We start from the raw sequence: 16,008 nt of genomic DNA, 5'->3' as shown, positions 1-16,008 counted from the left end.
ACAGGGCACTTACTGTTTACTCTTGGAACAGCATTCGTTTGTCTGGCTCCAAGAACAGGCAGAGTATCTGCTACAAGTAAGAATTCATTAAGTAGCTGACAGCTGCAGCTTTTTCTCGAATGATCAGTATTTTCACTGAGCCAACAGCATAATAGGCTAATACCTAGTTGACTCCTGTAGTTGTCCTTAAGATGACATTCATTTTGTACGTCTTCCTCTCCAACTAAAAAACTACAAAACTTTAGGTGATATTTTGCAGAACTCTTTCTCGTGTATTGTTTTGGTAGTGTCTCTTTCAGCAGGCTGTAATTGTATGACAAATGATACTCCAAAAACTACATTTATCGCTTGAGAACCATTGCATCTCTAGCAAACACATTTTGTCAACTCTTGGCAGGAAGAGGGCGAGCAATGGAGTTCTGATGAAAAGCCGGCTCTATAAATTCCTTCATTGCGCCAGTTGTCTGAAAGCGTGCTGCCCAATTTCCTTGCCTGTGAAAGGTCAGTGTTAGCAGCTGTGATGCCGGCACTGCTGCCGAGCATGTAAGAGCTTTGAACAGCGCGATCATGCAAATACTGTAGCTTGACGCCACGTGATCACATTTTTGTTCAATCTGTTTATTAAGGTTTAACCATTTTCTGTAGCCTGTAGCTTGCGAAGCTGCTCCTCTTTAATTTTTTTTTTCAATTTTCAGGATCGCAGTCCTGCAGTTGTTGCTGTTCAAGCTCGTGTTTTTGTTTTTCAAGCTCGTTCCTTTGCTTCATGAGCTCGAGCTCCTGAAGTTGATTTTTGTAAGCTCTTTTGGCTTCTCGGTCCTTAATCATGTGTGCGTGGTCCTTTTGTAGGAGCCGTATGCGAACCGCATGCTCTTCTCTAAGTCTTGCACGGTCATCATTTTCACATGCAAGTGCCTTTTCGAAAATGGCCATTCGTCCCCTCGGAGCCCTGAAACCGGAGATGTCCCCAGTGGGGAAAGCCGCCTCAGTCGAGGAATTGGCACCGCCTAACGAAGCAACACCACTATTTAAGGCTGCTGCATCTGTGTTGGAGGCGGTATCGGGCTGCATGATTGAAGAGGAGATGCTGGCACTTATTTCTGGAGCTCCATGTGTTTGGCCGTCCTCACTGGCTGTAGGTGCTGGAGGCTGCTTTTCATCACCAGGGCTCGTGTCCCAATTGTCATCTGTATTAAATGAAAGGAGGTATGTGGAATAAAATAAATGCAACATGCTAGTACTAGTGACAACAGAGGTTAACATGTATTGCAATACTGAAGTCCTGCAGAACAAAAAAAGTCAGAAATTGCCCCGATGTTTTTGTGTTCGCTCACCCCGGACGATTCAGTTCCTGTAATGAGTGCTGCGACTGCTTGTACATGAACATTTATTTATTTGAGACATGAATTGTCAAGAAGCAAGCCAGCGAAACTGCCTAGTATAGTCACATTATTACATTGCAACAAAATAGATACAGTAAAGGCACCCTCTGAAGCTTTCACTTCACTCTCCTCCCCTCACTTCCAATTTTCATGCTCCTGCTGTCTGACTGGAAGACACTGCAGTCCACTAAATGCTATCATCAGTGGTGCTGTCATCGACACCCTCAATTTTTCTGAGCTCACCCTTAACATCCAAAGTCCGTACTGACAAAGTACAGTTGAAAAATCGGTACAACCGAAAGGGATCACCGAGTATTGCATAAATGTTACCACAAAGAAACCTTAACATAAACATTAAGGATATGTGCTACTGGTTGCATCAATGGGTGCAATGCAGAGACACTGCAACAGTTATCTCTCACAACACTTCACATATTAAAATGCCCCGCTGTTTGTGGGGTACAGATGTACATTTCCAGTGACCAGACATACTCATTTTTTTTACTGTGATGAAAATGACGCATGGATACCTACACCAGGTGGTAATTTATGAGTGGGTGCAATTAAAGGATTATTGCGCACAAAATTCAGAATTCATGTTTTCATTCTCTGCCAAAATGCAGAGACATTATACACTCAAGGGGTGTTTTGAGTTCTGTGGAATCCAAGGTACCGGCCGCACGACTGTCCATGCATGCCTTCTCCATTACCTTTTTACGTTTCTTTTGCACAGCTTATTTTTAGGCTAATCGAATCACTTGTTAACTATAAAGGTAGTCATTTCTAATGGAACTTGGGCATTAGTTAATTTATTTACACACATGGCTTTTTATGCATACATGTGAGGTGGGAAGGGGGTAAAAATCAAGACACATGGGGTTTCTCAATAGCTTTCGAAAGCTATTACAGGTTCAGCAAGGATAAAAAGATTGAGAATTACAACGAGATAGCTGCTACATGGTGTGAACTTATCTGCACCAAATAATTAGTGCTACATGACAGGTCACGGTTTCTCGAAGGAACAGAAAATATATTTTTGGGTTGCATGCTGTCGGTGATCTCGAAGGAATTTGCTCCAAAGAAAATAATGTCTTAACTCTGGCGCATTAGAGATGCGAAGCACTTTACCTGTATAGTCGAAGTCCACATCATTTGGCCCATCTATCATTGGCTGCAGCAGCCTGACAACTGGCGGGCTTTCGACGGTAGGCTGGTAGAGTGTCGCATCGGAATCAAATTCATTTTCTATTCTGGTTACCATGTGACCAGCTATTGCTCTAACTAGCTGGCTGATGGGGGCCAATGTAGCTGGTTCCGATCTTCCTCCTAAACAAGAAGATGGCTTTAGCACACAATGAAACCGTTCTTCTCAAACAATTCCACAATTCCACTCTATGTGTAGCACAAACCAGTTTTCCTAAAGCAATGTTAAAAAATCTATGTGTAGAACACACCAACCCGTCCTATTGTTGCTTCCATACAACTGCTCTTTTTACCTACTCAGAATCATAGCAACACCTACTAAAGGCTAGTGTCTTTCTGCACATGACACTGCTCTAGAACTGCTTAGTCGAATAAATCAGCTTGCATGCTTCTACTACCATTAATCCAGCTCGTAATGAAACACAAACATGCAGATGCCTAGTTTTTCTGCTTTGAAGCGTGCTGTACCTTTACGACACATGAATCCATACTGTACTTTAGTAAAGGCTGTAGCCAAGAACATACTTTGGGCTACTTGCATACAGCAACAGAAAGTATGAATTATTATTTTGCAAGGTCTCACATTTCATTGCGAGCAAAGTACACGTAATCGTTCAAAAATAAGATAACATACGACGTGGAAAGCCCAATTTTCAGGTCATTTGCTTCCCCTACTGTTCCCAAAGACATGCTTTATTTTTTTTACAGGAATATATTGTTTGCTGAGTGTCACGTTTCATTGCGACCAAACTACATGTAATCGTTAAAAAATAAGATAACATATGTTGTGCAAAGCACAATTTTCAGATCATTTTTTTCCCTACGGTTCTCAAAGACGTAGCGGCCGTCATCGCGGCACCACACCCGTCGCATCACTGACAGTGCAGTTTCTGCCGATCGCGAGGCCTTTCCGCCAGACGTTTACAACTTCCTAGACCTTGCGACATCTGCAGAGTTCTAGCCACTTCGCGCTTACGATCGTATATACGCTCACTCCGCCGAAACGGTGCACACTCATCTTACAAAAAAAATCATGCGCACAAGCAAAATGTAAACACGCTTCAAATGAGGCACTCATGCAAAACTTTCAATTGCGCTTACCGGTCTTGTGCCTCTCCCTCTTTTCCTTCACTTTTTCTTCTTTCCACTTCTGCTTCAAGTTCATCCAAGATTTCTTTAGTTGGACGTAGTCGCGCCGTGTGACCCCGTGATTAGAGTTGTAGATGATAGTCACCTCTTTCCATGTCTCGGTCTTCTTCGTCAACGACGCGACGTCAGTTTTTCTTACATTCCAAAATATGGGTGTTCTTTTTCGCAAGCTAGGCGAGGAGCTCTTTCTCTTCTGTTGTGAAGCGGGCTGTCCCCCTCCGCTGGGGAACGTTCTCCTGAGAATGCAGGGGAGTCTGCGCCATCTTGCCTTGTTCCGTCGTACAGAAAAACACGTGCACGGAGTCTGCGACTGTTGTCAAACTTGTCATCGCCGCGCCACTAGCGTCACCGTGCCTGCCGTGGCTACTACGCATGTTGCCAGCTGAAAACGGAACTCGTGCATAAGTGGCGTCGAACGCTAATTTGCGATGCCATCAATAGAATTTTCTCCAAAAAACGCTCGTAGTATTCACGCGGTAACGGACAATTAGCAAAATATATACTTTTCTTGCCATGTAACGTTCATTAAGATAGTAATTGTATGGCTAATCTCGTTCACAGACGATCGACGTGCTCTAGAGTTCAAGCACGTGCTTGACCCGACGAAGTAGGTTAGCGTGAATGTCCAGGAAACGCGGACGATGACTACAGCGTTTCGAAGTCAGCTTGGTTACTTCAAACCGACTTCCCCAAGTCACATCCAAGCGCGATTCAAGTTACATTTCTGCATTCGGGGGTTAGTTTCTGCTCAGGCGTGAGGTCCATATACGTAGAAGTCGCCCTCAGAGGGGTGATTCCTACCTGGCTGAGTACTGCACGGCCCTCATGTGTCAGCGAGAGGCGCTCATATTGGGAAGTTAGAGTTGCTTCATTTATCTCGTCGACTGTGTTGGAGATCCCGAGGGTCATCAGTTTGGTGGTGGAAGTGGACATAGGTAGACCCAATGCTGTCTTGTATGCCTTGCATAGTGATGCATCGAGTCGCTCCCGATCTGTTCGCGTGAGGCGAAGGTAAGGGGCAACGCAGGCAATGCACGTACAAACGAAGGCTTCTACGAGGCGCAAAAAGTTGGATTCGCGCATGCCCTTATGCTTGTTGGCGACTCTCTTGAGCAGACGGCTGATCTGGATTACAGATTGATCTATTCGTTGAAGATTAGTGGCGTTTCTTTCATTATCTTGCAGATGAAGGTCCAGGATACGGATTCGGTCGGTACGAGATATGGGGGTTCCCTGTACTTGCAGATTGAAGGATGCCGGAGGGGATCTGGGGCGTCTACCCTGGATCGGCACAATAATGTATTCAGACTTGGTGGCCGTGCAGGATAGGCCGACTGTGGCCAGGTAGGTACCAACGCGATCGATGGCTGTCTGCAGAGTCTCCTCGACCTGGACGTCACTGCCGTATGTAATCCACAGATTGAGGTCGTCGGCGTATAGGCTAGTAGTGCATGTGGGGGATATCTGCCAAAAGATTGGGTTGGCCAAGCAGCGCAATATTGAACAGGAGTGGGGAAAGCACCGAGCCTTGGGGTGTACCCCGGCTTCCAGCAGAGATGATGGAAGGATCTCCTGGGCCGGTGTCAAGTTGCACTGTGCGGTTCGTGAGAAAGTCGCGTATATATGCCGGACATTGTCAAAGGCCTTCGCGACATCTAGATCAACTATGACTTTGGTGTCTAAAGTGCTGTGTGTCAGCACCTGATGCTTGAGCAAGAGCATGATGTCTGAGGCCGCAAGGTGTGGTTGAAAACCAAACATCTTGTTTGGAAGTAGGGGCTGTTCTTCCAGGTAACGAAGAAGACGGGTCTGAATTACATGCTCCAATAGTTTTCCCACGCAGGACGTGAGAGAAATGGGGCGGAGGTGAATACCAGGCTCCTGGTAGGCTGATTCTAACATCAACGTCCGATGTGAAACGAGACAACCAAGTTGGCAGCTCCTGTCTTTTGCGGTTGCGGCATACGAGCAACCGCGAAGATCCGACCTGGCTGGCTTTCGCAAAAAAAAAAAAACAAATTCCGATGGCTAAAATGCTCCTTGCAGAGGGCTACCGCTCTTTGCTCATGCTCCTTGTGTACGTTGGAAGATGAATGTTAGGTGTAAAACTAAGTATATATATATCAGGCATTTCACGCCTTCTCATATATCCATGTAGTCATGAATATACCAAATTGTGGTAGCTGGCAGGCTTGATGTAGATGGCAGTCACTTTCTGCTGAGACTCGATGTCGAACGACAAAGCATCGGTGGTGAAACTATTTATATCATAAGCAGAACGGCGCAAGCCAAACAACGAATAGAAATTGAAGACGGCACACGCAGCACTACGCGTACCGGCTTCCTTTTGTACCCTTCTAACTCTTGTCTTGATTGTGCTGATCCGCCTCGTGATGAACCATTTAGCCCGAGAGGTATTATTCAAGTATCCACAAGGCGTTACGCTTCTGTCTGCTATATCATTGCAGGAGAAAATGAATTTTATCGACTGGATGGCTCCTTGTAGGCGGTCGCCACTTTCTGCTCACGCGCAGAGTGGATATTGGATGAATAAGGATAGATGGTAAAACTATGTATATATCAGGAATTGAACTTGTGTGTGATATATGCATATATATGCAAATGCAAAATACTAATGGCTGGAAAGCTCCGTGGTAGCGGCCGAGTGGTGTGAGCACCTTTCTCAGCTTTGGGAGGTGGTTGGTTCGAAATGTGCTGCCGGGTACACACCGGTAAAGATTTGCAGGTAGTTTAATTTTAGTTAACGCTGGAAGAAAGTGAAAGCTTCTTGAACATGGCTACTATTTTTGCCAAGCTCGGATTAAGCACATTGTGCGTTTTTTCAAAACTGAAGCCCGTTCGTCATTGGCCTTTTCGCACGACGCCATTTCAGTGCCCCATTCAGACGTGCCTTCACTTTCCAACGAGCTACTGTAGTAGGGCGTTCGTCCTCCTTGATCTCGCGCAGTGTTGAAACCTAGGCAGCAGCCCGTAGGCTCCTATGTATTCGCAACTCTTATGAACGACAGGTGGTGTCGCGAAATCTGGCCACACTGGGCAAGACGGCAGAAGTATTGAGGTCCGCGAGTGCCTTGTATCTTTAAATGGCAGCGCTGTACCTTGCTTGCCATGAAAGATTTAATGTTTTGTAAAGAGTAGTCCCGTTCGTGATGGTCCACGCTTCATTCTGATATGCTCCAAGTGCGCCAGAGTCTATCAGACCGCAGTAGACGCGCCGGAATCATGATCGTGAAAAGAAGTCGTGATCAGCTGATGAATGTGACCAATGGAGAACAGCGACGTGTTACTGTGTCGCCGGTGTTTCTGACAAAACAGAAACCCGTGACACTGCAGTGTGTTTACATATTACTATAGGTAAGGAACTCAAATAAATCGCCATTATTTAACGTGAATGGAAAAGGGCCTCGCTGATCGTACGAGCCGCCGGTCGATGCGCTTGTTGCCGCTGTTTGATAGCAATCAGCAGTGAAACGATGTTTTCCCAGTCTATGGGATGGTTTCGTATCAGAGCATAATATAAAGCTATTCCTAACGAGAAGGATCATCACGATTATCCTAAAATCAATCTAGTTTTATTTAGATTTGGCTTGTGCGCGATAATGCGTTTAAATTATTGCGCATGTCACTGAACTAGCCAACTGTCCATATCATGAACCCATGAATTTCCTTTCGTCGAGAGTGCGAGCGGGATAAGTGATGCCACCAAAAAGCCTTCGTATTGTCGCCTTTTTCACGCGTGTATTAACATCTAAGCTATCGGATACCATACACTCGTTAAATAGCGAGGCCCTCTGGAATTTCCGCTCCCGCAGGCAGTCTTTGCCCTAGATGTTTGGTAGTATCAGTACCGTACTGTATTGTACTCACACGCTGTTCAGCCCATCTGGTTTCTGTTTACCTTTCGTCGAAGTACTGCAACCCAGTTACACAGTTAACCACAAAAGGCCTAAGAAAGTTGCTAAAATGCAGGCAGTTCATCAGCCTCAATTTCGTCTTGCTCCTTTGATGCTTGCACCAGCAAAGTGGTTCAACACCTGCAGTGAAAGTGAGGTTATTAAAGCACATTTGCCTTCAATATTGAGTACTCTACGCAGGAGTTAGCAGTTTTGGCCAGGAACAATTCCGGGAAAGTGCGATGCAGTGACCACAAGATGGTGAGGTCCCGAATTAGCTTAAATCTGAAGAAGGAACGCAGCAGATTAGTAAGAAAGAAACCCATCAACGAATTAGCGGTGAGGGGGAGGGCAGAAGAGTTCAGGATCTCGCTACAGAATAGGTATTCAGCTCTAACTGAGGATGGCGACATTACCCTAGAGGCAAGGAACAATAATTTCAGAGATATCATTACTGAGTGCGCGGTAGAAGTAGGCGGTAGGATAGTTAGAGAGCATACCGGTAAGCTGTCTAAGGAGACGAAAGATTTGATTAAGAAACGCCAGAGTATGAAAGCTTCCAATCCAACAGACCAGATCGAATTGGCCGAGATATCAAAGCTAATCAATAAGCGCAAGGTGGCCGATATAAGGAAGTATAACATGGAGAAAATTGAGCATGCTGTGAAGAACGGGGGAAGCCTTAAAGTGGTAAAGAAGAAATTGGGCATAGGCAAAAACAAGATGTATGCGATAAGGGACAAGGCGGGCAACGTCATCACTAATATGGACAAGATAGTCAAAGTAGCCGAGGAGTTCTATACAGATCTCTACAGTAGCCAAAGTAGTCAGGACCATAATGAGATTGGCGGTAGGGAAAAACAGTCAGACGTTCCACCAGTGACGAAGGAAGAGGTCAAGAAAGCACTAGAAACTATGAAAAGGGGGAAATCAGCTGGAGAGGATCAGATAACTACAGATTTGCTGAAGGATGGGGGGGATATCGTGCTAGAAAAACTGGCGACCCTGTATACGCACCGGAACCATGGAAGAATGCAAACATTATCCTCATTCACAGGAAAGGGGACTCTAAGGACCTTAAAAATTACAGACCAATCAGCTTACTGTTTTTTACGTATAAGGTATTTACTAAGGTAATCGCTAATAGAATCAGGACAACCTTAGACTGCAATCAAGCAAAGAATCAAGCAGGGTTTCGGAAACGGTACTCTACTATCGATCATATCCATACCATCAATCAGGTGATAGAAAAATGCTCGGAATAGAACCAGCCCTTATACATAGCATTCATTGATTACGTAGAAGCATTTGACTCAGTTGAAACCTCGGCGGTGATGCAGGCATTGCGAAATCAGGGGGTAGACGAGCCGTACGTGAAAGCGCTGGAAGATATATATAGTGGCTGCACAGCGACCATAGTTCTGCATAAAGAAAGTAACAAAATTCCCATAAAGAAAGGTGTTAGGCAAGGAGACACAATCTCCCCAGTACTATTCACAGCTTGTTTAGAGGAAGTATTCAGAGACTTGGAATGGGAGCAGTTAGGGATAAGGGTAGATGGAGAATATCTCAGTAATCTGCGATTTGCTGATGACATTGCCTTGCTAAGCAACTCGGGGGATGAACTGCAAATAATGATTGATGACCTAGACAGAAAAAGTAGAAAGGTAGGCTTGAAAATCAATATGCAGAAGACTAAGGTAATGTTCAACAGCCTCGGGAAGGAACAGCAGTTTACTTTAGGTAGCGAAATACTGGAAGTAGTAGGCGAATATGTCTACTTAGGACAGGTAGTAACCGCAGATCCGGACCATGAAAAGGAAATAACAAGAAGAATAAGATTGGTATGGAGCGCATTTGGCAAGCACTCGCAGATTATGACTAGCAGCTTACCGGTATCGCTCAAGAGGAAAATATACAACAGTTGCATCTTGCCTGTACCCAGGCAGCACACCAACATCGCACCAATCCCGGCCCAACGTCGACAAAAATTGGTACCAACATTGGCGTAACACTGGCTTTTTGAGAAATTACTACATTTTTATATATTGGTCCGGCTTATATGCCAACATTGCACCTGTCTTGGCACTGCCAACATAGGCTATCAGCTGGCCGTGCCCCTAGTGTCACGTATTGGCATGCCACTAGTATTCATTGGCCCAACTGACATTGGCAATAAACCGGCCGTGCCGCTAGTATCATATATTGGTATTTATTGGCATGCAACAAGTATTCATCGGCACACGTGGCCTGCCACTGTTAAGCCACCTTTAGCCATGCAGTTATTTCACCCTTGCCCTTACTGCTGCCATTTGCTTAACTGTCACTCTGATAATTGTGGTTTTCTTATGCAGTCATTTCCCAATACCACCTTGCATGTCATCTCCCTAAGGAGCCATAAAAACCATGCAATTAAATGAGGCAAGCAAAATATTTTCCGAAAACATTTTATTGAGAGCTCATATACATGTAAATGCCACAAGGACATCAGAGGGCCAAAATGCAGTGCAGGAGGCATTGGATACAGGGTTAATATGGGAGAGGCTAGTAGGTGTAATTGGAAACAGGGCACTAAGCAGCACATGACCAGGTAGTGCAGGTAGAGGTGATTGGGTGCAGTGTGCATTGGTCATGATGGAAGGGGCTGGACATGTTGAGCAGGGTTGATGCACTATAGCCTTGTAGTGCGAGAGGTGTTGCAGGAATAGGAGGCTGAGCATGGGTGCATTTCAGGGCAGTGTCCACCATGGATGGAAAATGGCAGTGGACTGTGTTGAGCATGATAGTTGGCAGTGAAGGGTCAATGGATCAAGTGATGAGGTTGAGGGGGCGGGGGAAGCACATGGCCCAGGTAGTAAGCTGGGCACCCCGCAGGAAACAACCGTTCAGGAACAGTTTGTTGAGGAGATTGGTCCGTGGGTCTTACAAATGACATCTGCACAGAAGACAAGCATATATCACAATAAGATCTAAACTCACCTTCTCAACACTTATCCAAACACATATTTGAAGTCTGGGTGCTCTATACGATCGAGTACAAAATACAGAACCCCGCTATAGTAAAACCTCTGATATAGTAAAGTGAAACTGAAGTCCCAGTTCATCTTCCATAGGCAACTGTACATTTTCCCCCTTTATAGTAAAGATGTTTTTGGTAAAAATCGGTCAAAGTGCTTCTGACCCTGGCGACGACTCCCGCGCACTACCTAGAGTCGCGAAGACAAGACTTTTTGTATTTGAAAACAGAACAATAACCCCGAGTGTTCGTTTAGGTGGCTTTACTACTAGCCGTAGCAGCAGTCAGATGAAGCCTACTTTACAGAAGCCTTGGAGCCGTGAGGGAAAGCGCGCAGCGCAAAGAAAAAAGTAAAGCTGTCTACAAACATAGCAAGGAGGCAGCGTGTTCCATTCAGGAAGTAAAGGAGTAAACGTGCAGCAAGAAATAGGGAAGGGAAAGAAATGGGTCAACATACACTGCAATGCGCAGTACAAATCATGAGGCAGTGGTGGCAGAAAGTGGAGGTGCAGCGAGTAAGGTCTTACAGCACTTGAGTGCCATGCGAATTTATTACTTATTGCCTTTTAAAAGACAGAGCAAAAAGGGACACTATGTTCATGCAAGGCTTTAGTTTTTACATGAAATCGAACTTGGTTGCATTCGTAATCACGTCTTCATGCTTCAAAGGTACTTCCACAAGATGTAGAGAAATTTTATAATGAAAAATTACACAAAGAGATGATAAAAGCGAGATGGAAGGTATTTAGGTTTTGTTTTCATTAAGCAACAAGACGTGTTCAGTAAGTGCCTATTTAACTACTAGACAGCACTTTCAGGACCATGTCATCACAGACCACTGATACAGTAAAGACCATGATATAGTAAATATTTTCGCTGGCCTCAGTGGCTGTACTATAAAGGGGTTCTACTGTATATATTGAAGGCCTATTGCCACACATTCTTCTTTTAGAGCACTTTGCGACAGGTTTCTGGGCCTGCAAAGGCATGCAGCATCTTATGACGTAGGGATGATAAACCTATATGCAAAATAATATTAATTCCAGATACAAAAGAAAGATATTTGGAAGTAAAAACCCGCTTCCGGCAAACCGATAACTTCAGGTAGATGCTTAGTGTTCATATAGAATTACAGTTCCTGAAAATCTGACGGTTCAGGCTCCAGAACTTTCAATTTTTAAAAAATTCTTAAACATTCCTGCAATAGACAATATGGATTACTAAGCATGCAAGACTGGATGATATTAAAGAACACATTAAAGAATATTTTTCTGCAGTACACCAGTTACAGGCACGCATACATTACTGCGGCCAGAATAAAGAAATAATTGCCCTGACAGAGTCAATCAAGCTATCTTCAATCGGCTAACTGAGGGAGATGTGTAGATCGCAGATATTCTCAAGGCTGTGTACGCATATAATATTCTCAAGATAACCGTACCATTTCAAGTTCCAGCTTTTTAGTTTTCACAGCTTTATTGCTTGCTGCATTCTACTATAAACAATTGCCTTAATTGTAATGTACCACGGAATAGTTTTCATACAGTGCTCATTATAAATTAAAGATACCAGAACAACATGCACACAAACAAGAAAAAAAGAACGGGACAGAGCGCCATTCACAACTGATTTATTGTGCAGAATAAAGTACATATATATCTCACTGCCGGCATATGCGCAAAGAACCCATTCAGCATCATGTAGTTTAAGATAAGATATGTTCAAGAAGCCCATGCCTCATACCACAGACTCTTTCTCTGAGAAAGCATTTCTTGAACATAGCTTATGTTAAACTACATGATGCTGAATGTGATGTAGCTGAATGTGTTCCTTGGGCATGTGCCTGCAGTGAGATATATACGTACTCTGTTCTGCACAATAAATCAGTTGTGAGTGGAACTCTGTCCCGTTTTTTTCTTGTGTGCATGCATTGTTTTGGCGCCTTCAGTTTATAATAAATAAACACGAACAAGCCCAACAAGAAGTTCTAGTAATCATACAGTGCATGCTTGTTCAGCTAAAATTATTACAGGCAGCCTGCAATGAGCAATTGAGCAAGTACTAGAAATTTACTTTGCATAGGCAGGAAAATGTTATGCTAGATCTGAGTACAATGATCTTGTACTTCCTTATCAGCTAGCAGCCTACCAGGTATGCATTTTCCCTCATCACAGCTAATCATATGGCCATACCATCGGCAACCTACCACGTGCAAGATTATATTCAGTTAGGCATACATGGGTGATTTTATGTCCAGGTAACAGGTGTGGTGCTCGGGCATCTGATTTCTTAAAACCAATTCATAGTAGTTGTTGGTATAAAGAATAGTAATCTGCCTGGATATCTGAGGCCAAATATTATTTTCATTGCTTAAGCACACCATAAAATACAATGCTTGATGTGACTATGGGATCATAAAAAAACGATACATCTAGCATGACAGTGATTTTTCACTTTCACCCTATCACAATAAGTTCCTTGAAAACCCAGTTTAATCCTGAGCTGAAAAGTTGTCTCGCACACATTTTACATTTCAGTATCTATAAAATGTTGCTATTTTGTGAATATATTTCAAAAACAAAATTTCTTAAAACTCACAAATTGTTTTTTTTTCAAAAATGGACAATATTTTGTACTCAAATTAAAAATAAGATTGTGTCTGGAGAAATAGTACTGTTTGCAGAACAAAACAGCACATACGCAAGAAAGCACCAATATCACTCAAATTTAATGTGAAATACACGAAATGAGAGTTCACCTAAAATTACAAGTACAATAGCCCTGTTTACATGGACTCGACAGCACCGGGTTGAATCAGCGTTGAGTAAGCAAGGTCATTATTCTCGACCCGGCTGATGTCTACATGAACTCGCTTTCTAGTGAGTAAGTATCGTAGCAGAGCGTTGCATCGAGATTCGAAGTTATTGTGCAAGTTCTTACTCTTATTTGATCCCATTGCCTTTTACTATCGAGAGCTTCGATTATTTTTTATCGTTGATGAGCGCTAAAAAGCATTCATTTCGAGTGACGCTCGTCGCCGCTCCAGAGGCTTTTTCATAGCCCAGAGTTCCCCATAACTAGACTCCCTGACTGGACAGCGTCTACATGCCTTTAGATAAGCGGGTCAAGCGAATTAACCTACCTCCTGCAAGCGAGTTAACGCAACCCGCTCCGCCGCCTATTTTACTCGACCCGACTGTGTATACATGAACCCCAGAACTGATTTTTCACTCGACAGATGTACTCGACCCAATACTGCCGAGTTCATGTATACAGGGGTGGAACGCACGTGTAACAAGTAGCAATGCTGCTAAGAATCCAATCTGCTTTCTTCTGGCTCCCCATCCAGTTTTCTAAAAAAATATCTTGTCTGACAAAGAAGGATATTTGGAGTTAAGCAGCTAAGCAACACAAGATCCATATGCTTGCTCTAACGCATGACTTCTCAGTGCACTTACAGTTGCAATTTGCTTGGTCATGTGGCAGTTCACTAAACCGTCTGACTAGACATGACAATCAAAAAAATAATCGGCGGATCATTTCTACATTTATTTAGACATGTAAAAGCTTTTTGGTTGTTGACTTAGCATTTAGAGACTGCGGGAGTTTGGCAGTTTTATACGTCTTATTTCGTTTGGCAGTTGCAAGGGGATGTAGAAGAAGAAATATGAGTAGGGAATATAAGGGGTGACAACATCCCGAAATGAAACTAATGGACCAATGATGCACACTGCGTATCTTAAGTGACGTCACTGGTAACATCAAACACAGAAAATCGTCCTTGAGTATGACAAATTTGAAGCCCAGGAGGTGAGTTGGTTGTGGGCAAGTAGTTGGTAAAGGGCAGTCCCCCTGAGAGGTAGGCGGCAAGATCACTGCTACCCATTATGGGGAAAGCCCTAGCAAGCATGCAGGCAAAGGTGCACAAATATAAGAGCAAAAAATTCACAAGGAATGCACGCCTGAATGAGCAGCTGCACTAATAATTTCCTTTTGTCTTGCAGCCGACCCCTCCTGCACTGTAAGCTAGTCTGCTCTGTTTTCCGAACACCGAAGCATATGCAAAAACAAACAGAATGTCCTCTAAAATTTACAAAATTTGCACGAGTATTGCATGATGATCTCCTTGCTGCAAATGTCTTGCTCTAGGGTTACAGAATAAATTCATTGCAGCTGCGAATAAAGCGAGTTGGGAGCTAATGGCAAATCTCAATGGCTCGGGGAGAGAATTAATTGTAATTGTCACTTTGAGCAAAGTAAATAGCCTGGTTTAGATCAAAGTAATATTACATCTACATGACTGAAGCCAGTGTAGGCAACCAGAAATGTACAAGCAGTCAGTAACTGCATGTCTGTATGAACACATACATACAGTGCAGGCAGCAGTAATGAAGGGAGAGTGGAAGGCAAATAACCTGAGCAATACTTAATGGCTTTCTTCTCTGAAACCTCAATACAGGCTTCCTGCGAATTCTTGTAATGCAAGCATAATCAAGTATGCTAAATATTCCATCACTTAAAGCACCTGCTTTCCCGTGTTACGCAAATGACAACTACTTCGTCAGTTCAACAAGCTATGTCTGTTATTGTGCCATTACACCACAGGTTCACTCAATCATGCCTCAACTTGAAATAGTCACATACTGTTGAAATAAAGCAACGAAATATAGCACCAGCTATTAAAGCACTGCCAGGGACATGAAGGATATTATTTTCTGCATACTGTGGGCAAGACTTCTGAACAAGTAAGTCTTGAGCTAAAAAGCTAGAAAAAGTCATATAGCATGCAATCATATAGCGAAAAGCCAGCAGAGCCTTTTTTAAAGCCTTTATATAAAGCAAAACAAAGGCAATGTGTCATACCTACCGAGGCAATGCTTCCTTACACACAGCATGTTTCATGGCAAGGCTCCCACAGTTGTTGACAGGTTATGCAGCACCAAAATGATGATTATGTTGTCTGCCTCACATTCACGCAGCACTCCTTTGATGGCAGATGATTGCTTGTGCAAAAGCAGTGCGATGATACAAGTGGAGCAGCTGGACTGCGAGCGTTATAGAGCAAAGAGCCCGAAATGCAAGGAAAGTCTCCATTAAATCGATGCCTCTAAATCATGATAAAAGCATACCACGGCTCCTTTCTGTTTAGTTAATCTATAATTTCAATTGAAAGCTGTCTCAAAAAAGTACTAATTGCAACTCTATGTTACACATGGTATAACATAGCTGTGCCAGGCCGGTGGGGGCGATCAGTTAGCATAACGACCGGAAAATGCATACTGATGTTTTATGCAGTCTTGATGCTGGAGCAAAGTGTCATGGGGCGGAGAACAAAATTAAAAGCATG

General features: G+C 43.6%; 1 long non-coding RNA gene and 1 pseudogene across 1 annotated transcript; both read right to left on the bottom strand.

The window, feature by feature from the left end:
• Positions 1–684: 684 nt before the first annotated feature.
• LOC146179743 (uncharacterized) lies at positions 685–3,994 on the bottom strand (annotated as a pseudogene).
• Positions 3,995–10,078: 6,084 nt separating this feature from the next.
• Positions 10,079–15,701, bottom strand: LOC146179742 (uncharacterized). The gene is made up of 2 exons (XR_014700758.1): positions 15,529–15,701; positions 10,079–10,580 (listed from the first exon to the last, which is right to left on the bottom strand). It is a non-coding gene; the product is annotated as an uncharacterized LOC146179742 (long non-coding RNA).
• Between the last annotated feature and the right edge of the window lie 307 nt (positions 15,702–16,008).

This window comes from Amblyomma maculatum, chromosome 9 (assembly GCF_055883805.1).
Source record: "Amblyomma maculatum isolate TAMU_Amacu chromosome 9, ASM5588380v1, whole genome shotgun sequence".
In the NCBI taxonomy this organism is placed as follows: Eukaryota; Metazoa; Arthropoda; class Arachnida; order Ixodida; family Ixodidae; genus Amblyomma; species Amblyomma maculatum.
This window is presented reverse-complemented; position numbering and strand designations above follow the sequence as displayed.